The 24,816-nt window shown below is 45.4% G+C and overlaps 1 protein-coding gene across 7 annotated transcripts in view; it reads left to right on the forward strand.

The window, feature by feature from the left end:
• The window catches only part of NHSL2 (NHS like 2), a 304,501-nt gene that overhangs the window by 140,767 nt on the left and 138,918 nt on the right, over positions 1-24,816 (forward strand). Inside the window, exon 1 of one of the 7 annotated variants that reach the window (XM_089324271.1) lies at positions 15,616-15,881. The exons of 3 other annotated variants lie outside the window; for them this stretch is intronic. The gene's annotated coding sequence lies outside the window, so the exon portion shown is untranslated. Of the gene's footprint in view, positions 1-15,615; positions 15,882-24,816 lie in introns of those variants that run through there. 3 more of the 7 variants (XM_089324272.1, XM_089324270.1, XM_070067125.1) reach the window with 3 other exon arrangements.

A 24,816-nucleotide genomic window follows, 5' to 3' on the forward strand; every position in this document is an offset into this window, starting at 1 on the left:
ATGATTGGTTGTTATCCCTGCCTTCTGATTGGTTATTATTCTAGTCTTCTGATTGGCTGTTATTCTAGCCTCCTGATTGGTTGTTATTTTGGCCTCTTTGATTGGTTAAATCTACATCTAGTTTTCAGTGCTCTAATTGGGTGTTACTCTGACACCCTGATTGGTTGCCATCCTTCCCTTCTGATTGGTTCTTATTCTTGGCCCCTGATTGGTTAAATCAGAATCCAATTTTGAGTTCTCTGTTATTCCTGCCCTCCAATTGGTTGTTATTCTGGCCTCCAGATTGGTTGTTATTTGTCCCTTCTGATTGGCTAAATCTGCATCCAGTTTTTAGTTCTTTAGTAATTAACCACACCTGGTTGGCTTTTATCCTGGCCTCCTGATTGGTTGCTATCCCTGTTTTCTCATTGGTTGTTATTCTAGTCTCCTGATTGACCTCCTCATTTGTTGGTGTCCCTGCCCTCTGATTGGTTGTTACTCTAGCCTTCTGATTGGTTGTTATCTGGGTTCAGTTTTCAGCTAATTGGGTGTTATTCTGGAGTACATATTGCTTGCTATCCCTGCCTTCTGACTGGCTTTTATTCTTCCTCCTAGTTGGTTAAATATGAATCCAATTTTCTTTTTTTCTTAATCCAATTTTCAGTTATCTGATTGGTTGTTATTCCTGACCTCTGATTGGTCATTATTCTGGCCTCCTGATTGGTCAAATCTGGATCCAGTTTTCAGTTCTCTAATGGGCCATTAACACTGCTTTCTAATTGGCTGTTATTTTTGGCCTCATGATTGGTTGTTACCTCTGCCTTCTGATTGGTTAAATCTGCATACAGTTTTCAATTCTCTGGTTTCTATTCTGACTTCCTAATTGGTTGAATTTGAATCCAGTTCTCACATCTCTGGTTGTTATTTTAGCCCCCTGATTGGTTAAATCTGTACTCACTTTTCAGAACGGGGCCCATCAGGGAGACTATGCTCACAAGATATCCATCACATTCCTCTACCATTCATTTGGCAAAGTAATCCGCACCCAGTATGTGTCAGGCACACCTCTAGGCACTCAGAATGCATCAGTGATCAAAAGGTGCTGCCCTTTTGGTTGGTTGTTATCCATGCCTTTGGATTGGTTGTTACTCTGGCCTCATGATTGGTTGTATATATAAAGGAGCCAGCACTGGCAAACTTCTTTTACAACTCCTCCTTTGAATTCCCCCCTCCTGACTGCTGTGCTTTCCGTAAATCTCTCTTTGCTCACTGTCCCTGTTCACATCGAAATTCTTTAGCATGAGACAAGAACTGAGATTGCCCTCATTGCTCCATTTAACAATAAAGTGGGTCTCCCCTCCCCGAGATTTGTCTAGGAGACCCAGCCTTTGGTCCTCTCCCCTCTGACTTTTCTCACCCAAAGGGATTGAGTTTACAGAGATTTGAGCTGAATACTGTGGAAGGCAGGAGAAAGCACTCAACCCATCAGGAGGCCAGGGTTTCAGTATCAGTTCCAACTTGAGATGGTTGTTGTGACCTTGGTCATTCCATTATTCATTCATTCAGAAAACGTTCAGTTTGTCCACTAAGCACTGGATGCTGTGGGGTGGAGGCAGGGGTGATGCCAAACCCGTGAACAGTACCCTGACCCTTAACTCCTTTTGCCTGACACAGGACCCCACACATAGGTGAGCCGCAAGTATTTGCTGAATGAGTAAATTTGGTGATTGAATCGCCACACACTAGGGCAGCACTTTTTGGACACTGGTGCATTCTGAGTGCTGACACATAGTGAGTGCTAATTATTTTGCCAAATGAATGTTAAAGGAATGCAGTGCATGCCTTGTGAGCACTGGGAAGGGTGCTGAACCCCAAAGAGTTTGCTAAGAAGTGAGTATTAGCTAGGCTAATGAGAGAACAGCCTGAGTCAAGGTACACAGCCCTCAGCCCTTACATTTCTGGTCATTAATAACCTCCTGTGAGGAAAGGATAAGATTAGTCCTGAAATCACTCACATTACTCTAGTTCTAAGATTCTGTGATTCCATTTTCAGAATAAAAGCACACCTTCTCCAACCTTGCTCTTTCACCTTATTTTTTCTTTTTTTTAACCCAGAAAATTTGTATTTAAGGAATACAAACTTCATACGTTTCATAAATGTAAATTTAGGAATATAGTGATTCTTCCCACCCTACCTGCCTTCCCACCTCTCTTCTTCCTCCCTCTCCTATTCCCAATCTTATTTTTTACTAAAATCTATTTTCAATTAACTGTATGCACATAAGATTAACCCTACACTAAGTTAAGAGTTCAACAAATAGTGTGAAAAAAATACTATTCCTCATCAGTTGAGACAAGGGCTGTTCAAAGTCATCACATCTCAGGGCCAACACCGTAGTGCAGTAGGTTAATCCTCCACCGGCAGCACCGGCATCCCATGTGGGCGTCGGTTCAAGTGCCAGCTGCTCCTCTTCCAATCCAACTTTTTGCTGTGGCTCAGGAAGGCAGTGGAGGATGGCCCAAGTGCTTGGGCCCCTGCACCCACATGGGAGACCGGGAAGAAGCAACTGGCTCCTGGCTTCGGATCGGTGCAGCTCTGGCCATTGTAACCATTTGGGGAGTGAACCAATGGAAGGAAGACCTTTCTCTCTGTCTCTCCCTCTCACTGTCTGTAACTCTACCTCTCAAATAAATAAATAAAATCTTTAAGAAAAAAAACAAAGTCATCACATCTCAAAGTGTCCATTTCACTTCTATAGATCACCTTTTAGGTACTCTATTAGTTACCACAGGTCAGGGAGAACATAAGTTATTTGTCCTTTTGAGACTGGCTTATTTCACTAAGTATGATGTTTTATAGTCACATCCATTTTGTTGCAAATGACAGGAATTCATTTTTTTTACCACTGTGTAGTATTACATGGTGTACGTATCCCATAATTTCTTTATCCAGTCTTCAGCTAAAGGGCGTTTTGGTTGATTCCATGTCTCAGCTATTGTGAATTGAGCTGTAATAAACATGGGGGTACAGATAACTCTTTCATATACTGATTTTGTTTTGCTTGGGTGAATTCCTAGGAGTGGGATGGCTGGGTCATATGGTAGGTCTATACTCAATTTTTGAGGTATCTCCATACTGTCTTCCACAGTGGCTGTACGAGTTTACATTCCCACCAACAATGGATTAGGCTACCTTTTCTCCCACATCCTCACCAGCATCTGTTGTTAGTTGATTTCTGTATGAAAGCCATTCTAACTGGGGTGAGGTGAAACTTCATTGTGGTTTTGATTTGCATTTCCCTGATGGCTAGTGATCCTGAACATTTTTTTAAGCGTCTGCTGGCCATTTCAATTTCCTCTTTTGAAAAATGCCTATTTAAGTCCTTTGCCCATTTCTGAACTGAGTTGTTTTGTTGTTGTTGAGTTTCTTGAGCTCTTTATATATTCTGGATATTAATCCTTTATCAGTTGCATAGTTTGCAAATTATTTCTCCCAATCTCTTGGTTGTCTCTTCAGTTTGCTGAGTGTTTCTTTTGCAATACAGAAGCTTCCCAATTTGTTGTAATCCCATTTATCAATTTTGGTTCTGATTACCTGTGCCTCTGGGGTCTTTTCCGAGAACTCTACCTATGTGGTTGTCTTGCAAGCTTTCCCTAGTGTTTTCTAATAATTTGATGATACCAGGTCATAGATTTAAGTCTTTGATCCACTTTGGGTGGATTTTTGTGTAAGGTGTAAGGTAGGGGTCTTCCCTCTGCATGTGGAGATCCAGTTTTCCCAGAACCATTTGTTGAAGAGGCTGTCCTTGCTCCCGGGATTAGATATCTCCCTGGATCCCCACATACAAATGATCTCAAGACAAAAATCAACATTAATTTGTATTTTACCATGATTTCCCCTGTATTAATTTTTTAAAGTAAAGTCTTTGTTAACTACTGATTTTGTTACTAATATATGTTAACTGTCTAAAATTGAGAAAAGGGGCCAGATTTTATGGCCCTGTGGGTTAAGATGTAGTGAGTTAAGCCATCTCCTGGGATTTCTGCATACCATATTGCCGTGCCAGTTTGAGCCCTGGCTACTCTGCTTCTGATGGAGCTTCCTGTTAATGCATTCTGGGAAGACAGCAGAGGATGGCCTAAGTAATTGGGTCCCTGCTACCCACATGGAAGATCTGGTTGGAATTAATGCCTCTTGGATCCTGGCATTGGCTTGGCCCAGCCCTGGGTGTTACAAGCATGTAGAGAATGAAACAGTAAGTGGAAGATTCTCTCTCTCTGTCTCTCTCTCTGCCTCTCCCTCTCCCTCCCTCTCCCTCTCAATCTAGCTCTAGCCCTCTCCCTCTCCATCTAGCTCTAGCTCTAGCTCTCTCCCTGTCACTCTGCCTTGAAAACAAGTAAGTAAATCTTTAAGAAAGAAAACCAGAAAGTACAAGGAAGACAATAAAAGTTACCCATAATTTTCACTACCTGGTGTATTTGCTTGATTTTCTTTTTTTAAAGATGTATTTATTTATTTGAGAGAGAGAGAGATCTTACATCCACCAGTTCACTCCCTAAATGGTTGCAACAAACAGGACTGGACTAGGCCAAAGCCAAGAGCCTACAACTCCATCTGAGTCCCTCATGTGGGTAGTAGGGGCCCAAGCACTTGTGCCATTTTGCACTCCTTTCCCAGATGCATTAGCAAGGAGGAGATCAGAAGTGAAGCAGCCAGTGCTCAAACAGGCACCCATATTAGATGCTGGGGTCACAGGCAGGGGCTTAACCCTCTGTGTCACAGTGTTCTTTGATTTTCTTATGTCTTCCTTAAAATACACACACACCTGAGCTCATACAGCAGCACTGGCACAAGTTACTGAGTCCTAGCTTCCCATCAAAAGTGTGAAGTTAGGGGCTGGCATACTGGTGTAGCAGGTAAAGCCACTGCCTGCAACAACGACATCCCATATGGGTGCCGGTTAGTGTCATGGCTGCTCTGCTAGCAATCCAACTCCCTGCTCATGGTCTACGAAAAGCAGCGGAAGATGGCCCAAGTGTTTGGGCCCCTGCCACCTGTGTGGGAGATCCAGGTGAAGCCTCTGGCTCCTGGCTTCAGCCTGGCTCAGCTCCGGCCATTGTGGCTGTCTAGGGAGTGAACCAGCAGATCGAAGATTTCTCTCTTTCTCTGTCTCTCCCTCTTTCTAACTCTGACTTTCCAAATAAATAAATAAATAAATCTTTTTAACAATTTATTTATTTGGAAGGTGCAGTCACAGAGGCAGAGAGAGAGGTCTTCCATCAGCTGGTTCACTCCCCAAGTGGCCGCAACAGCCAGAGCTGGGCCAGGCTGAAGCCAAGAACCAGAAGCTTCTTCCAGGTCTCCCACACAGGTATAGGGCCCCAAGCACTCAGGCCATATTTAACTGCTTTCCCAGGCCATAGCAAAGAGCTGGATTGGAAAAGAAGCAACTGGGACATGACCCGGTGCCCATATGGGATGCTGGCACTTCAGGGGGCAGCTTTACCCACTACACCACAGCGCCGGCCCTAAATAAATAAATCTTTAAAAAATAGTGTGAAGTAGACACGGATCTCGCCTACCCTGCATTAGGTGTGCCTCTACTGGGAAGAGATGTTGGCTGGGAACCTAAAACACTGATTCTCTAACTAGCCACAGACCATCATGCTGATTCCTTAAAGAACAGACTGTTCAGAGGACTCTCATTCTGGGCCAGGTCTGGGTCAGGTCTCTGCACCGTATGCACTCTGTGGCTTCCTCTCCTACCTGGGAGGCATTAGGCCTCCTTTGGTCCAGACCAGAGACAGCACTGAGCAGCTTTTTGAGAGAGGAAGTTAGTGCCCCACATGTCTGAAGGGAGCCCCCCAAATAAACCCAAGACAACCCTAGCTGACTTGATTTCTCTTGGCTCCCTCCACTTAATGCTGTAATCCCAGCACAGTAGCCCTTTGTGAGTCCTAGGTCCTTGCCATTCAATATTTGTGGAGCAGCGACATCATCAATAACATCTCTAGATGATAATTTTATGTTGAAGATTGAGAAGCAAACGACAGATTATATTTCTTTTTTAAGATTTACTTATTTATTTAAAAGGCAGAATTAGAGAGAGGCAGAGGCAGAGGTAGAGGTAGAGGTAGAGTTGTATTCCATCAGCTGGTTCACTCCCCAGATGGCCGCAACAACCAGAGCTGAGCTGATCCGAAGCCAGGAGCGAGGAGTTTCTTCCAGGTCTCCCATGCAGGTGCAGGGTCCCACGGACTTGTACCATCTTCTGCTGCTTTCTCAGGCCATAGCTGGATCAGAAGTGGAACAGCTGGAACTCGAACCGGCGCCCATGTGGGCAGCAGCTTTACCAGCTACACCACAGTGCTGGCCCCAGATTCTGTTTCAAAGGATTTGGAATGGGACCCTAAATTTGTGGTTTTCCAACTAGCTCCCAAGCAATGGTGATATAGTTGGTCCGCAGCCCACACTTCCATGAGCAAGGATCTAGATGCCTCTTTTGCCCTTGTCCTCCCTGAAGGTGAAGGGGCAAGTTGAAGCCTCAAGAGACCCTGCAAGTTAGAATATATACATGTTTGCCTGTGCATGCACACACCTACGCGTGTGCTGGTGAGGGCTCTGCCTGGGTGTTCAGTGTGTGCTTGGTGAGCAAATACATAAAGGTGAAGGGGAGAAGCCTTAAAGCTATCCACCCAGCCCTGCAGGGACTTACCTGTTCTAGTGATGATGTCACCAACTGCCCAGTCACCAAAGAAATTGATTCCTTATACATTTTTGCCCTGGCTCTGTCTTTCCTTTCTCATTGGTTCTATTCTGGACCCTTTCCCCCTCCAGTTCACTACCCTCCCCAATTCTTCTCACTTTAAAATAGAATTTAACATTGAATGTATGGGTTTCAAGGGAAAGTGAGTGGTCAGAGGAAGGGGGCATCCCCATTTGGGCCAAGTGGGGCCCTGTTGCTATGAATCTATACAGGCCTGCAGGGATAGCATTACTATTGTCTAGGAAACTGAGGCTCAAAGACATAATTAACCTGCCCAAAGTCACATAGCAAGGAAGTGATGAGCTGGTATTTTGATTTTGCTTTTGCTTTAACCTGACACGTGCAAATTATACATACTTAACCATGTGATGTGTTGGTGCATGTATACATTGCTGTGTTGAGGTTTGAATCCAGGTCTCTCTAGTTTCAAAGCCTAGGATCTTCACTATGTCATCTCTGCATCCTATTCACAAGCAAGATATAGACCAGATGACTTGTCTAGGGCCATTGAGAGTCAGGGCTGGACCTAAGACTGAAAACTTCCTTATTTTGACACCTGACTAAATTCATTAGGAAACTCTCTATGTGGAAACTTTCAGAGATACCTACTCACTGTAGAGTAGAAACTTCTGACCTGTCAAGGTCTTCCATGGCCTTCTAGCTTCACCTTGGTTCTTCTTCCTTCTGCAGCACTTTACTTGGCTTGCTGTGGTGCTGGATCGACCAATTGGGCTCCTCCCTGAATCCTGTTCCTTCCTAGCCTTAGACATGCTTCAGAATTGCCTGACTGCCATGCCTCACATCCATTCTTGGTCACTGTACACAGCCTCTCAGAATATTTCCCATGCTTCAAGTGCCAAAGCACTTGCTCTGCTGCGCTGCGCACATAAAGCCTTGAGCGCTGAATCTGTCACTTAGTAGCATTTGCCCCCGCTGGTGGCCTGAACAAGTCCTCTCCCACTCACAGGTAAGGTCAATAAATTTACTGCAAGAAGTTCCTAAAGCTGCACACTGGGGCTTGAAGAAATAGTTGCAGAACCTTTTTTCTCTGCTGCATTGAACTTATTTTCACTACTAAAGTGTCTCAGTCAGTTCACGTTGCTATAATAATGTGCCATAGGCTTCAACAACAAACATTTATTACTCACAGTTCTGGAAGCAGCAAGTCCAAGATCACAGCATCAGCAGATCCACTTCCTGATTTTCACAGGACCATCTTCTCATCACATCCTCAGATGTTGCAGAGCTGAGAGAAAGAAGCATCTGTTTTCCACAGCTCTTGCAACCCTGATCCTCATTCTTTTTGATTCCAGGTTCTGTCTCTGATCATTGCACCTCCTTGACCCGAGCTGCTGTGCCTTGCATCCAACTAGTTTTTTCATTCCAGTCTGGGGAGAGTACCCCAGACCCCTGCTTGGCTTGGAGGGAAAGTCAAATGTGGCTTCCTAGTTCTCTTATGACTAGTTTCTCAATTTTGTCTTCATAAGTAAACTTTAAGCTCCTGGAGAACAAGATTTACTGTGTTTCTTTTTTTCCTTTCAGTTTATTTCAGCCATAACAGTATTTTATCTTACTCATTCATTCATTTCTCAAAGACTGAGTGTCCATCTGTCAGGTCTAATACACGGTGCTGGGGAAGCAGAGAGGAAGCAAACATGGTCTAATATATTCTAGTAGATTCAGAGCAACAGGGGAATCCAATGACATGAGATTGGCAAAGCGATTTTTGGGCCCAGGCCAATAGAAATATTTGTGAACATGGTTGGTGAACAGGCAGGGCCTGCCTATGCCTGGAACAGATAAGGAAGAAAATCAAGCTGGCTGATGCTGGAGGACTGTTTCAGAGCCTTGGGAGAAGTGGGAGAAGGAGGTGGAGCATTGCCGGCTTTTTCCAAAATGACTGCATAGAAGGGGAAGTAGCAATTATGGTCCTGATGAAAACAGTATTTCCAGTTGTTACCTGAAACAATAGAAACTGGCAGTGTGATTCTGAGAGTTGGGTGATGTCATGGGAATAGCATTAAACTTAAACCTCTTCCTAGCACGCAGATTCCATGACCCTTTGACCCGACTGTGCTCCCAGCTCTACCTCTTGCTTACCATCAGACCTTGGCCAGCTGCATTCCCCTGACCAGGCCTTAGTCTCTTTCTCTGTGACATGGCAGGATATGAAGCTTTGTGATGTGTGAGGACCTTGCACTCAAGAACGGTAGGCTTTCTCTGAGCTCTTGGAACTCTTACCATGTGACCTGGACAGAAGCACAGATTAGGATGCTGGAAGTTGAGACTCAAGTCGGGGAGGCTGATGGGAAGGCCGTGGTAAGAGAGCCTATGGAAGTAGAAAGAGAGAGGGCCTGATCCAAGGCAAGCGCTGATGGGTTGGTAACATATCTAGAAGGAAATTCAAGTGACAGGGACTGTCAAAGAGATGAGATAGAAGGAGGAGTGAGAGAGAGTAGAGATTTTCCTCTAACCCAGCAGGCCTGTATGAGAGGAATCTTGAGTCCCAGACTCAGCACTGGAAACAAACTGCCACGTGGACTTAGACAAGTCCTTGCTTCTTAAAAAAAGATTTTTTTTATTTGAAAGGCAGAGCTACAGAGAAAGAGAGAGGCAGAGACAGAGAAATCTTCCATCCATTCTTTACTCCCCAAATGGTTGCAATGGACCAAGCTGGGCTGATCCGAAGCCAGGAGCCAGGAGCTTCTTCCAGGTCTCCCACATGGGTGCAGGGGATAAGCACATCTTCTGCTGCTTCCCAAGGCACATTAGCAGAGAGCTGGATAGGAAGTGGAGCAGTTGGAACTTGAACCCATGCCTTTATGAGATGCTGGCACCACAAGTCACCAGTTTACCCACTCCACCACAGTGCTGGCCGTGCTCCTGCCTTTCTGGGCTTCAGTCGCCATGTTTGCTGTGGAGGAGTGTCTCTGATACTTTTTTTTTTTTTTTTTTGGACAGGCAGAGTTAGACAGTGAGAGAGAGAGACAGACGGAAAGGTCTTCCTTCCATTGGTTCACCCCCCAAATGGTCACCACGGCCAGCGCGCTGCGCTGATCTGAAGCCAGGAGCCAGGTGCTTCCTCCTGGTCTCCCATGCGGGTGCAGGGCCCAAGCACTTGGGCCATCCTCCACTGCACTCCCGGGCCACAGCAGAGAGCTGGACTGGAAGAGGAGCAACCGGGACAGAACCCAGCGCCCCAACCAGGACTAGAACCCAGAGTGCCGGCGCCGCAGGCCGAGGGTTAGCAAAGTGAGCTCTAGCGCAGGCCGGCTCTGATACTTTCAAACCCCCTCTCTGACCATGTCAACTGCAACAAGTTAGGGAGTCTTTCAGGTTTCCAAGTTACCTTGTTAGATGATTGTAGGAAAATTCCAGTCCTAAGTGGGAAGCCTGGCCATGGTAGAGCATGTAACTATGGCAGTCTGGGGGTGGGGGAGGGGCAACAGGCGGGGCCTCAGTGGGGCTATAATTGGAGGCCTTAGGGCTCTACTGAGGAGAGGCCAAAGGGTGGGCAGTCCCTGAAAAGGAGCTTGCTTCTTGACCTGGAATGACCTGCCTTTGGCAATATTTTATTCTTTTTTTTAAAAAAAATTATTTATTTGAAAGACAGAGTTACAGAGAGAGAGAGAGAGAGATCTTCCATCCACTGGTTCACTCCCCAAATGGCACAACAGCTGGGGCTGGGCCTGACAAAACCAGGACCCTGAAACTCCATCCAGTCTCAGGCCATCTTCCACTGCCTTCCCAAGTGCATTTGTAGGGAGCTGGATTGGAAGTGGAGCAGCCGGGACTCAAACCTGGCACTCATATAGGATGCCATATGACTTAATTTGCTATACCATAACACCAGCCCCTTGGCAATATTTTTAAGGAAACCTTTTAAAGATCTCAGGTCCCAGAGCTGGCATTGTGGCATAGTAGGTAAAGACAACGCCTACAACACTGGCATCCCATATGGCTGTCACTTCGTGTCATGTCCTGGCTGTTCCACTTCCAATCAGACTCCCTGCTCATAGTCTGGGAAAGCAGTGGAAGATGGCCCAAGTTCTTGAGCCCCTGCTTCTATGTGGGAGACCAGGAAGAAGCTCCTGGCTTCAGCCTGGCCCAGGCTGGCCATTGCGGCCACTTGGGGAGTGGGCCAGTAGATGGAAAAATCTCTCTCTTCATCTCCTTCTGCCCCTCCCCCTCCACCTTCCCTGTAACTCTGACTTTCAAATAAATAAAGAAATCTTTTTAAAAAAATAAAGATCTCAGGTCCCCAAAGAATACAAATGGTCAGCATCATACATGGTGTTTGAATGATTTTTGCATACTAGGAGGATTTCACTGGACATGGAGTTCTGCCCTGGGGTTAACTGGGATCCCTGACTTATAAGAGCCATTTTGTAGAAGATAGTAGGATCTAACACTTAAATAATTTCTCTTCTGTCTCCCACCTGGATGCACCCTATACATGTGCACATCAACTCAATTCATCTTCACCGAAGAGATGGGAGCAGAGAGATCAGGGAGGTTGCCCAGTGAGCTAAAAAGAAAGCAAACCTGTCTCCAGAGCAACAAACTACAGTGCTGTTAGCCAGGTCTGTGGCTGTAGAATTATAGCTACAACATTATAGTTGGTGCAAGTATCTTAAAAACTCACTTATGCTTATCATTATGTACTTCAAAATTAGAGGACTCATTAGATCCACTTGTAGATGTTATTATAGTGAATGTGTTAATCAAGAAACAAGCATGACTATATTGTCAGATGCATTTTAGTATAGTGATCAGTCTCCTTTATAATCCTGGGTAATTTCATGTATTTAAAACCTAATGTAGGGGCCGGTGGAGTGGCATAGCAGGTAAGGCCGCCGCCTGCAGTGCCCGCATCCCATATGGGTGCCCAGCTGCTCCACTTCCTATCCAGCTCTCTGCTATGGCCTGGGAAAGCAGTAGAAGATGGCCCAAGTCCTTGGGCCCCTGCACCCGCGTGGGAGACCTGGAAGAAGCTCCTGGCTCCTGGCTTCAGATTGGCACAGTTCTGGCCATTGTGGTCAATGGGGGAGTGAACCAGAGGATGGAAGACCTCTCTCTCTCTCTCTCTCTCTCTCTCTCTCTGCCTCTCCTTCTCTCTGTGTGTAACTCTTTCAAATAAATAAATGAATCTTTTAAAAAAAAAAGCTAATGCAGACCCTGAGAGCCAGTAATGATAGCTGACAAGACGGTCCCTGCCACCCGTGTGGGTAACCTGGATTAAGTTCCTGGTTCCTGGCTTTGGCCCCAAACAGTGGAGCTGTTGGGGGTATTTGGAGAGTGTGTCAGCAAATGGTCTGTCTCCCTCTGTCTCTCTCACCTTCCTTCTCAAGTAATTAAATTTTTATAAAGTATTTTTCCAATAAAGGATCAATAAACACCACCAGACTGTCACAGGGATCCTTAGCATGTCTTAGAAGATTCATCTGCCAGAGGGTGGGACTGAAAGCCTGGCAAGAATGGATTCAGACACCCATGTGTATAGGCACCTCTCCCTGCACTCCCACTTTATCCTTGGGACTCTAGGAACTGAGTTTGATTATCTCACTTGATGAACAAGAAGACTGGGGACTTCATCTATGGTCACTAGAAGCCAGTAGCCAAACTGAGGCATGCATCCAGATCTGTCTGCCCACACAGTCAATTTTGTAACCATTGCAGCTCTCTGTCTTCTGCAGAAGATGAGTGTCAACCATCAAATGCAGTTCCTTCAAATTCAAATCACCTACGTATGACAAAGGACACTTGAATGGACACTAGGTGGTACTGTTAGGGTCGAGAAAGCATCCACCGCCCAAGGAATGACTCCAAGAGACCTCTCATGCAATTAGCAAGGGGTTTATTAAACCAGCATGCTGGGGCTCTCTGAAAATGAAGGAACAGAGCCGCCTCGAGAAGTCAAAGGTCAGGGTTTTTATAGGGTTTTTAGAGACATTCCACATGGTACCATTTAACGAATCACCTCACACCGCGGGGAAATCATTAGCAAATTAACTCACATTGCAGAAAACTCGTTAGCAAATCAACTCACAACGCGGAAAACTCGAAACACGTGCGGGGAATTCAAAGGACATCTCAACCACAGGTGAGGCAAGGGTTACACAGCTTCAGCCCCTCATCCTCACACAGGTGCAGCTTGTAAAGATAACTATACAACCCCCGCTCCATGGGGTTTCAGCTTTGGGGAAGGAAGTTTAGGCCTGCTACTTTAATTCTTTCAGTACCACTTTATCAGCCCCAGCACTTCTTCAGATCCGGGGTATGGAATGCAGGCCCTTCTAAGTAGGAAGGGAGCATCTGAGAGCAGTACCAGGTTTGATGATTGGCAGCCAGGGAGGTGTGCCATAGGGCTTGATTGCCAGCTGCATGCCTGCATGGAAACCTCCGTTATACCACTTGCTATTTGTGCACTGTTGGACCCGTTGCTGAGCTGCTGTATACCTCCGTTTGCTCTACTGTAGAATGAGGTTAATAATGATACCTCCTAAGGTGATTGTGAGGATTCAATGAGGTAATACATGCAAAGGCCTCAACACAGAGCCCACTGTTGTGGTGTGAGTCACTGCCATTTTGTTCTCCTAAGAGAGCGATGATGCATGGAGGGAGCCCAAGGCCTCTGGGAAGCCTTTGGGGGATACTGAACCTTCCCTGTGTCCCTTCCATGTATATGTCATCCGGTCTACCGTGCTGAAATTCCCTGATGTTATAAACAGCAGAGACCCTGAAATCTGTGGTCTACACCTCTGCCTGCATATTAGAATCACCTGGGGATGGGGCTGGCACTGTAGCATAGTAGGTTAAGCTTGCCTGAGTAAAACCGCTGCCTGCATCCCATATGGGTGCCAGTTCATGTCCTGGCTGCTGCTCTTCTGATCTAGCTTTCTGCTATGGCCTGAGAAAGCAGTGGAGGATGGCCCAAGTCCTTGGGCCCCTGCACCCGCATGAGAGACCAGGAGGAAGCTCTTGGCTCCTGGCTTCATATCGGCCCAGCTCCAGCCACTTGTGGCCATTTGGGGAGTGAACCAGCAGATGGAAGACATCTCTCTCTCTGTCTCTCCTTCTGTCTGTGGCTTTACCTCTCAAGTTAAAAAAAATAAAGAACCATCATAGGGAGCTTTCACAACTACAGTGCCCAGGGCCTCATTGCAGACTATTGGAATCTTACTCCAGGGACTGCGATGAAGGGAGGGATATTTTTTTCCAAAATTCTTCAGGTGATTGAACTAAGAAGACAGAGCTGGGATCCATGGCTCCAAAGGAAATGGCCCTGTGAGCTGCTGTGTGGGAACAACCAGGAAGTGCGGGGGAGACTTGGGGATCCTGTCCCACTCTGAAGACAGCATGAAAAGGACCTTGAGTGGAGGCCAGCAGCTTTAAGCTTTAGGGAGGAAGAGGAGCTGCCGTCTACAGTAAAAAGGGCTATGGGGAAGAAACCATGGCCAGAGCTTGAGCCCCAGGCTCTGCCGGGGTGATTGTCTAGGTTGTTTTCCTCCAGAGGGATATGGGAACAAGGAGGACATGAGAATGTGGGTATGGCCACTTTGCACATGCTAGGATGGCAGATCCTGAAGAATGGTTGACATCTTGTAAGAAACCTTGCTGGGTCAGGGGAGAGCAGCATTGTGGTGCAGTGGATTAAGTTATAGCTTGCAGTGCTGGCACCACATTATCAGAGCATCAGTTCGAGTCCCAGCTGCTCTGTTTCAGCCTGGCCCAGCTCCAGCCATTGCAGCTATCTTGGGAGAGAACAAGTGCATGGAAGAGTTCTGTCTCTCCCTCTCTCTGTCACTTTGTCTTTCAAATAAATAAAATATATCTTTAAAATACACACACACAGAGAGAGAACACAGGAAGCAGTAAGTCTTCCTTCCTTTGCACACATAACCATGGGGCTCCGTGTCAACACACTCACCAGCTCACACCTCGATTCCACCCCCATCCAATCACACTGAAGGCCCAAGGTCTGATCTGTGTAAAATACCTGGTGCCACCTTAGGGCAATACACCAAGGTCAGACACTGGTTTCCGAAGAATGCTGCCTTTTTATATACATGTATTTTTTTTTTTGACAGGCAGAGTGGACAGTGAGAGAGAGAGACAGAGAGAAGGTCTTCCTTTCCATTGGTTCACCCCCCAAAATGGCTGCTGTGGCCAGCGCGCTGCGCTGATCCGAAGCCAGGAGCCAGGTGCTTCCTCCTGGTCTCCCATGCGGGTGCAGGACCCAAGCACTTGGGCCATCCTCCACTGCACTCCCTGGGCACAGCAGAGAGCTGGACTGGAAGAGGAGCAACCGGGACAGAATCCGGCGCCCCGACTGGGACTAGAACCCGGTGTACCAGCGCCACAGGCGGAGGATTAGCCTAGTGAGCCGCGGTGCCGGCCAGAAAGCTGCCTTTTGCTCAGCGGGAGAATACAGCAGCCTGGGAGCTGGGCAGGGCTGTAATGATTGTCTTTTCAAAGAGAGGGAAAGTGGCTTGCGGTTGGCAACACAGGGAGGTCTCGATAGAGCCAGGACTCCTGGTCCAGTGCTCCTTTTCCCACACACCCTGAGTCTCCAGCTTTGGCCAGTGTCAAGAAACTGGCCCATCTCCCATGACAGCTGCGCAGTTCCGCCAGAGCGTCTGGAGTTCCCCAGCCAAGGTCCTGAGTCAGCTGTTCTGAAGGAATCGCAGATCAACCTCCAGCTCTGAGCTGGGCACTGGAGCAGAGGCGGGGGCACAAGGACTCTTAGACTTAGGCTGTCTTTCCCTTTATGTTTGGCTCTAGACATCTTTTGGCCAGGTGAGATGTCCCTCATGCCCCACCCCCAAAGTGGAGACTATGTCTTTAAGAAAGGACGAGTCAGAGCCGCGGGGATCAGTTTCAAGCAGTCCTCGGAAGGCAAATCTGGATTGAGTTTAGGAAGAAAAAAGAAGGGGTTAGCTTTGGTCCTGCCTCCTTTCCTTTCTCTCATTTGCTCGTCCCTCCTCCGGCCTTCATCTGGAAATTCAGTTCACTTGGCCAGGAGGTTACGAGCCCAGGCCTTTCCCCAGCAGCCTTGTCCTCGCACCCGGTCCCTCCTCCAACTTCCGAGCACAGCACTGGGAGGACTGCTGGGCAAGTGGCTGGAATGAGTCGGTACGTAGTCGGGACATTTTAACCTTCAGGGAGGTCCAGGGAGTGTCCGACAAGTGCCGGCTGGGAGGAGGGTGGGGGAACCCTAAGACCTCCAAGGACTTTGGTGACTGAAGCAGGAAGGAGAAGATTGGTGGGTTTTGATGACTGCAGCAGGGGCTCTGTGTTCAGGCAGCTGCAGGCTTGGGGAGAGGCCTGGTCCAAGCGACCTGGCCATCACCCCCGATGTGAGTTGCCCACCAAACCCCTGATGGTGGGAGTTTGGGAGTGCAGAGTCTTAAGTGCATGGCTGCTGCTGCTGCTGCTGCTGCTGCTGCTGCTGCTGCTAGAGGAGGAGGGATTGGAACAGAAGTATGCTAGGAACCCCATGAGTAAAGGAGGTGGCATTTATTTGTCTTCCCAGGATGCTCTGGTGGCTTCTAACCTCTCTGATGAGTTGGAAGGGCTTCAGTCTGCTTGAGTAGCATGTGCAGTGGGTCAGGAGCCACTCAAAGTCGTCTGGGGCTTGCTTTCAGCTTTATTGGATGACTACAAGTAAGGCTTTTAGTTTTGAAGGACTTCAAGTTTACACTTCGGAGAAAATGACATAACACTACTTAGCTGAAGGAAGCATGAAAGAAAAAGGCAAACTGGGCTGGTGACAGGGAGTCAAGGAGAGCATGAATGAGACTTCTGTGAGCTCACGAATTCCTTGATGCAGTTATTTATGTTCTTATTCAGCAAGCATCTCTTAAATGCCTATTGTGTCCGTCGCTGCTGTGGGGGAACCAGCCACCCAAAATGGCAGCTGATCCTTCCACCTGACCTCATTCTTTAGACCTCCTCTCCTACTTCGCCCTACCTCCCAGCCTGTCTGAATAGCTTCTGGTATACGGAGGTGACCTGATGAGAGCATGATAGGGGCTGACATTGTTGGCACGACAGTGGGTACATCTCACCTGACCGCAGTGTCCCTTGAAAGAGACCTGGGCTTGGGTCCCAAACATTACCTCAGCCCCTGGGTCAGAAACCAGCAGGGACTCACACGTTCTGTTTGAACCCCTCCCAGAAAGAAGGAGCAGGTCAGGCCTTCTTTGGACATTGGAGTTAGAACTGGGCCTCTGATTGGGCCTTGGCATCACGTGTGGACTAAACATTACTTGGATTTGCCGAGATCATCTGAGGACTTTGTTCTTTGTGACTTCATCGAGTTGTTATAACTCGGGCAGGAGGCACGCTGGGATCTCAGCCACCTAAGGCTGCTGAGGAAGGGGTGCGGTCGGGAATTACTGGCACATCAAAGTATCGGGTGGTCTTTTGGGTGTGGAAAGCTTAGGCATGGCAGAGACAGGTGTGTGTGTGTGTGTGTGTGAGAGAGAGAGAGAGAGAGAGAGAGAGAGAATCCCTGCAGAGAAAAAGCCTGGCAAAAACAAGGCAGGGAGTCTGGTCTTATCTAAGTAGGCGTGGCATTCAAGACTGGACTCTTAGAACTGGCAAGTTTGCACAGGAACCCAATGAATACAGTGAAAGAGTAGTGAAACCTGCACACCCCACTCTCACCCTGCTCAAAGCAGACATGGGAGAGAGCTAAGCCAATGGCTAAGCTTCATGACTTCAGCTGAGAGGGCTGAGTGGGACTTCCAAACCTACCAACACCCTACTTAGAAATAAATAAATCCTCAAGATGTATCTGTCTACCACTGCCCTCTGGGCATCTGGGCTTGAGCCAGTCTCAGCTGAGGAGGTGTTCCTGAGCATGGCTAGGAGATGGGGGAATAAACTGATTTCCTGAGGCTATGACAGTGGTGCTTTGTCGCTCCCCCTCTTCGTGGAGGAACGACACAGGACCCTGCGCTGTTCTTTTGTCTGCTCGGCCCTCCCCGGGTTTGCTGCTGGTTCTTCCCGGGTTGGCTACCGACCCTTCCACCTCCGTGGAAGGGCGGTTCCCCCTGCCACATTCCCCACTTCCGCAGGAGAGCGGCACACCGCCGGCCAGCTCTCTCAGGGGCTGCACAGGTGTTCCTTCAGATAGATGTTCCCCTTAGATGTTCCTGGTGCATGCCGTCTCTCTCCTCTTTTATAGTCCTCTTCCGCCAATCCCAACTCTGCTACCCACACGCCGAGTACGCTGCTCTCCTCCAATCAGGAGCAGGTCCCACAGTCTATTGGTTGAACTGGAGGCAGCTGTGTAGAAGCTGTTTCCCTTCTCAGCGCCATATTGTGGGAGAGCAGATGCATAGAATAAGTCTTAATTCCAGTAACTTAGTCTAGTCCGGGTTGCTCCCCACAGTGCTTTGCTGACAGATCCTTGTCTACCTTTCCATTCCCATGGAGGCTGTGCCTGCCTCTTTGAGAAGGGATGTGACCAAGTTAGACCTTCCTGTTCCTGCCCTCCAGTGTGCTCTGCCCACTTCCTGGATCCTGCTGGAGCTCCTGTCTCTCCTTTGCAGAAAAGAGCAGCTCCCCAAGCAAGCAGTTCAGCCGGGTGGCAGAGAGAGGGGGCAGGGAAAGAAGGGAGGTTGTTTCACGGAGGAAGCTTGGTCAAGGTTGTCACTTCTCCCCTATGAGGATGGATTTTTGAGAAGTACTTTCTTTCTGCTCTGTTTTCTTTATAAATCTGGTTATTTGAGGGGAACTAAAGATTCTGCATACCATTTTTTTTCAAGTGGAGAAAACCCACCCTCAAATGTAAAACTGAGTGATTCCAGTAAAAGGATCCAAGCGAATAAGGCTTCTGCCCAAGTATGGGAAAATATCCATCCATCTCTCCACTTAATTAGAGAAGTGATCTGCCGAGTAGTGAGTCATGCTGCCCGTCAGCAAACAGCACTGTCCCTAGCCACAGAGCCAGGAATTACAGAGGTGAGAGATGACAGCAGCAAAGAAAACATGTGAAGGGACTTAGGTTCCTGCTTCCAGCAGCTGTTTTGACCACCTTTGCCCCCTCTTATGGAACAGAGAACGTCCTGGACTGGGCTGCATCATCAGTGACGCTCTTCAGGGCAGCTGGGGATTGCCTGTGCATTCTGCTGCATGGGGATCTCTGAAAGGGACCCTCAGGATCAACCCTTCGCTCACTGCACAGATTGGGGATTATTTCTTACTGAGAAAAGTGCACATACAGTAAATTGCATGAAGTGTGCTAATTGTAAATGTACAGCTTGGTAAACTTATTTTTCACTTTTATTTAATAAATATAAATTTCCAAAGTACAGCTTATGGATTGCAATGGCTTTTCCCCCCCCCATAACTTCCCTCCCACCCGCAACCCTCCCATCTCCTGCTCCCTCTCCCCTTCCATTCACATCAAGATTCATTTTCAATTATTTTTATATACAGAAGATCAATTTAGTATATATTAAGTAAAGATTTCAACAGTTTGCACCCACACAGAAACACTAAGTGTAAAGTATTGTTTGAGTACTAGTTATAGCATTAATTCACATTGTACAACACATTAAGGACAGATCCCACATGAGGAGTAAGTGCACAGTGACTCCTGTCGTTGATTTAACAATTGACACTCTTGTTTATGGCATCAGTAATCTCCCTAGGCTCTTGTTATGAGTTGCCAAGGCTATGGAAGCCTTTTGAGTTCTCCGACTCTGATCTTATTCTGACAAGGTCATAGTCAAAGTGGATGTTCACTCTTCCCTTCGGAGAAAGGTACCTCCTTCTTTGATGGCCCGTTCTTTCCACTGGGATCTCACTCGCAGAGATCTTTCATTTAGGTCCTCTTTTTTTTTCCAGAGTGTCTTGGCTTTCCATGCCTAAAATACTCTCATGGGCTCTTCAGCCATATCCGAATGCCTTAAGGGCTGATTCTGAGGCCAGGGTGCTATTTAGGACATCTGCCATTCTATGAGTCTGCTGTGTATCCCACTTCCCATGTTGGATCGTTCTCTCCCTTTTTTATTCTATCAGTTAGTGGTAAACTTTTCTTTTAAGATTTATTTATTTATTTGAAAGTCAGAGTTAAACAGACAGAGGAGAGGCAGAAAGAGAGAGAGGTCTTCCATCCCCTGGTTTACTCCCCAGTTAGCTGCAATGGCTGCAGCTGCACTGATCCAAAGCCAGAAGCCAGGAACTTCCTCCAGTCTCCCACATGGGTGCAGGGGCCCAAGGACTTGGGCTGTTTTCTACTGCTTTCCCAGGCCATAGCAGAGAGCTTGATTGGAAGTGGAGCAGCTGGGACTTGAACCGGCGCCCATATGGGATGCTGGCACTGCAGGCCAGGGCATTAACATGCTGTGCCACATCGCCAGTCCCAGCTTGGTAATCGTTTACACACATATACTCACAGCAAGGTAGGGAACAGTTGCCACACTCCACAAGGCTCCCTTTTGCCCCCTTCCATTTGGGACTTCTTTATTTACATACTCCAAGTGCTGCAGACAAATGTTTGTGATCAGTGATATCCTGGTAAATGTTTCACAACCACTTCTGGTGTGTATAAGGGGGTGCTCCACTTTATCATTTGCCAATATTTATGGTGTGAATATTCCCCCCATGGCTCATTTGAAGCTACCAACAATTTAATAACTGGCTACCCAAACTCTGAAAATTTAGCAGTTAGCTGTAGTGAGCTGGGGCAAACGGGCTGCAGCTCACCACTGGTTGCCATGAAAGATCAAAGACAGGTAAGTCCACCCATCTACACAACCTAACCTGGTACAGTGCAGGTAGAAGTGGACTCTCAAATACTCACAAGTCTAGCCTCCTTAGTGAGGAGAGAATTGTTCACAGGTTTAAAGTGAGCTCCAACTTCTTTCATCCATGCAACAGACATCAATTGTGTCCCTACCTTGTGGCAAGTTCTGGTCACAAACATGTATAAACCATGACTCTATCCCTCATAGAGCTTAGATAATTTAATACTTAGAAGGAGTGGCAGACGGGAAGGTATACAGTACTCCTCCTTGTGGGCAGTGGATGTGTACCAAGACCCCTGGCAGATGCCTGAAGCTGTAAGTAATGCCAAGTTCTCTATACACTGTGTTTTTCCCTGTACGCATGTGCCTCCGGTAAAGTTTAGCCTGTAAATTAGGCACAGTAAGAAATCAACAAAAATTACCACTGATAAAATAGAGCAATTATAATGTATGCTGCAATAAGAGTTACATGAATGCAGTCTCTGTCTTTTGAAAGAGACAGGAAAAATATTAACATTTCCAGAACATTCCTTAAATGAAACTACAGATAAGGGGGAACCTACTGTATATGTTCTAGGGACTGGGCTTGAAGACTACATGGGACTTCTGAAGGGCACCAAGAAAGATTTGTTTTTGCCTTGGAATCAGAAATGCATTTCATGACTTTTGTTTGGGAGGTGTCTTGGAGCTCAGGAAAACAGCATCAGATTCCTACATGCCTTCTACTTCTTCCATGCTGTGTGATCTTGGGCAGGTCGCTTAACCTCTCTGCGTCTCAGATCCTTCATCTGTTAAATGGCAGTCATAGTAGTACTTGCCTTACCTAGCTATTTATGAAATGAGATAATTCATGTGCAGCACCTAACACACATAAGAACTTACTAATTATTAGAGTCAGTTGGGAATACTTAGTTACTAACTTGAGCAAGCCCTGAACCTCTCTAAGACTCATTTTTCTTCATCTGTGAAATAAGGATGAAGTGCCAGCCTTGTCAGTGTTGTCACAAAGATTCAATAAGATCATGTACGTGAATCATCTGGCACAGAGCGTGTTCCCAGCACATGCTAACTTTCCTCCTTCCCTGATTTCCATCTTCTTTCTAACGTACCAAATTCTGGTCTTTCCTGAAAAAAAAAAAAAAAAGCCCAGCTTGACAACTCAGGGAATTAAATTCATCCACCCTTCTTAAAAATTGTGATTTTGAAATAAATATAGAGCCATAGGAAGTTGAAAAAGCTATGCTGTGGATCCTGTGACCCTTCATGGTACCTCTTAGTATTTTCACCAGTGCACTACCCACTTCCCCCATTGCTAACCCACATACATGATTTTATTATCATGTATGTTTCCCACATACATGATTTTATTATTTCAAGAATGTTATGTAAAGGAACTCATATCATCTGTAATCCTCAAGATTGGCATTTTCATTCAACATAACTTTCTTGAGATCCTTGCAAGCTGTTGCATCTATCCATAATTTATTCCCTTTGGTTACTGAGTAGTACTCCGTGGTCTGAACGTACCACAGTTCATTTCACCATTCACCTGTTAAAGGGCATTGTTTCTAGTTTGGAACTGTTAGGAACAAAGCTGTTGTGAATATTCATGCAACGTATCTAATTTTTCATTTCTCTGCCATCAATACCCAGGAGTGCAATTGCCTAGTTGTATGGTAATTGCATGCTTAGTTTTCAAGGGAATTACCAAACTGTTTCCAGAATGACTGTGCCCATGTCACATTCGCACAAGCAACATATGAGCAATTCCGTTTCCTGGCACCCTCACCAGCATGTGGTGTGTTTGCCATTTTCTCCTAATGTTAGCAGTTTTGATCACTGTGCAGTGATACGGCATTATGGCCTTAACTTATATTACCCAAATCGCTAATAATATTGAATATTTTTCACATCTTCATTTGACATTTGTATATCCTCTTCAATAAAATATCTATTCATGATTTTGCCCATTTTCTTTTTTAATTTCAATTATTTTTATTTTAATTGTGCATATTTATGAGGTACATTGTGACAGATCAACACATATTCAATGTGTGAAAATCAAATTATGTTAGCATTTCCATCTCTTCAAACATTTTTAAATATTTTGTTAACAATAATTGTACATAACAATGGGGTATTGTGACATTTCAATAAAAGTGTATAATATGTTCTGATCAAATCAAGGTAATCATCTTTTTGAAAGATTTATTTATTTATTTATTTGAAAGAGAGAAAGAGAAAAAGAAAGATCTTCCATCTGTTGGTTCAGTCTTCAAATGGCCACAACAGCCAGGGCTGGGCCAGTCCAAAGCCAGGAGCTTGGAACTCCATCCTAGTCTCCCATATGGGTGCAGGGGCCCAAGAACTTTAGCAGAGAGGTGGATCAGAAGTGGAGCAGTGGGGCTCGAACTGGCACTCATGTGGGTGCTGTGCCGTAACATAGGCCCCAAATCAAGGTAATTAACATTTCCCTCTCTTTGTCATTACTTTATCATTGGAGACTTGTGCACAGAGTTAGACAGAAATAATAAGTTCCTAGTGTTACACAGCACAGTGGAGTAATTATAGTTCACAATAACCTAGTAGATATTTTCTGAGCAAATTACCCATTTTTTAATTGGATTGCTTGTTTGGTTGTTTTTTTTTTTTTCATTGTTTTTTGTTAGGTTCTTTTTTTACTGTTGAGTTTTGAGAGCATGTATTGTGTGATGTAGTTTGCTTTCTTTCTGCAACTGTCTTTTCATCCTTTTCACGTAGGCTTTTGCAGAGCAAACAAATGTAATATTGATAAGGTTCGGCTGCTCAGTTTTTCCTTCTATGGCTTGTCCTTTTGGTGCCAAATCTAAGAACTCTGCCTAAATGTAGATTCCAAAGATTTTCTCATATTTTTCCTAAAAGTTCTATAGACTTGAGTTTATATTTAACTCATCATCCGTTTTGACTTAGCTTTTTTTAGTAAAGTATGAGGGTTAGGTAAAGGTGGCTTTTTTGTTTGTGTTTCTGTTGATGTCACTTGCTTCAGTACCATCCTTCCTCCACTAAATTGTTTTTGCACCTTTGTGAAAAATCATTTGAACATATTTTGTGGGTCATTTTGGGGTTCTTCATCTTGTCCCATTGGTCTGTATGTTTATTTCTCCCCCAGTATCACATAGTCTTGATGAATGTATAATGTCTTGTATTTCATATAATATATGTCAATAATAGGCCTTATCACAAAGTAGAGTAATTCCACCCACTTTTCTTTTTCAAGACTTTTTTAGCTATTCTGAGGATCTAGTGCCTTTCCAAATAAATTTTAGAATAAAGCTGTCCATGCCTGCAAAAACCTTATGGGATTTGATAGGAATTGTATTCAACCTGCAAATAAATTTGGGAAGAATTGACATTTTTACTATTTTAAGTCTTTCAACCCATGAACACAGAATATCTGCTTATTTAGGCATTCTTAGATTTCTTTACAGAATATTTAGTAATATTCAACATACGTTTTACACGTTGGTATTTCATTTGGAGAAATTGTAAATGGTGTTATATGTTTTTAAATTTGTTCCCACATGGTCAGTGCTATTACATAGAAATGTAACTGTCTTTTCAGTGTTGATCTTCTGTTGAGCAACTTTACTAAAGCCATTTATTTGTTCTAAGAAGTTATGTGTAAATTATTTGGGATTCTCTATACAGATAATTACGTCTTCTGCAAATGAGGATGTTTTATTTATTCCCTTCCAACCTTTAATTGCCTTTTAGTTTCTTTTGCTTGCCTACCACACTGGCTAGAGCTTCTACTATTCTGTTGAATAAGAGTGGTGAGAGGAAAAACACTTGGCTTGTTCCTGATCTTCCAACATTAAGTTTAATGTTAACTGCAGGGTTTTTTGGTTTGGTTTTGGCTTGCTTTTTGTTACTTTGGAAGATGATCTTTATTTAGTGGAGAAAGTTCTCCCACTCTTCCTAATTTTCTGAGTTCCTATCATGTATAGGTGATGGATTTTGCCAAATAATTTTGCTGAATCATTGATTTGTTTATAGGATTCTTTTGCCTGATGATGTGAAGATTACATAGTTTATTTTTGAATAAAGTATTCACTTGGTCATGGTATTTTTTTTATATATTGCTGAATTGTATTTGCCAATATTTTGTTAAACATTGTATGCCTATATTTATGGGCGATATTGATCTGTAATTTTTGTATTATTTTTGTCTAGCTTTGTGTCAGAGTAATATGAACTTAAAAATGAACTGGGGGCCGGCGCTGTGGCTCAATAGGCTGATCCTCCGCCTGCGGCGCTGGCACACCGGG

The sequence above is a fragment of the Oryctolagus cuniculus genome, chromosome X (genome assembly GCF_051225735.1).
Source record: "Oryctolagus cuniculus isolate XC-2025 breed Fujian yellow rabbit chromosome X, ASM5122573v1, whole genome shotgun sequence".
Classification (NCBI taxonomy): domain Eukaryota; kingdom Metazoa; phylum Chordata; class Mammalia; order Lagomorpha; family Leporidae; genus Oryctolagus; species Oryctolagus cuniculus.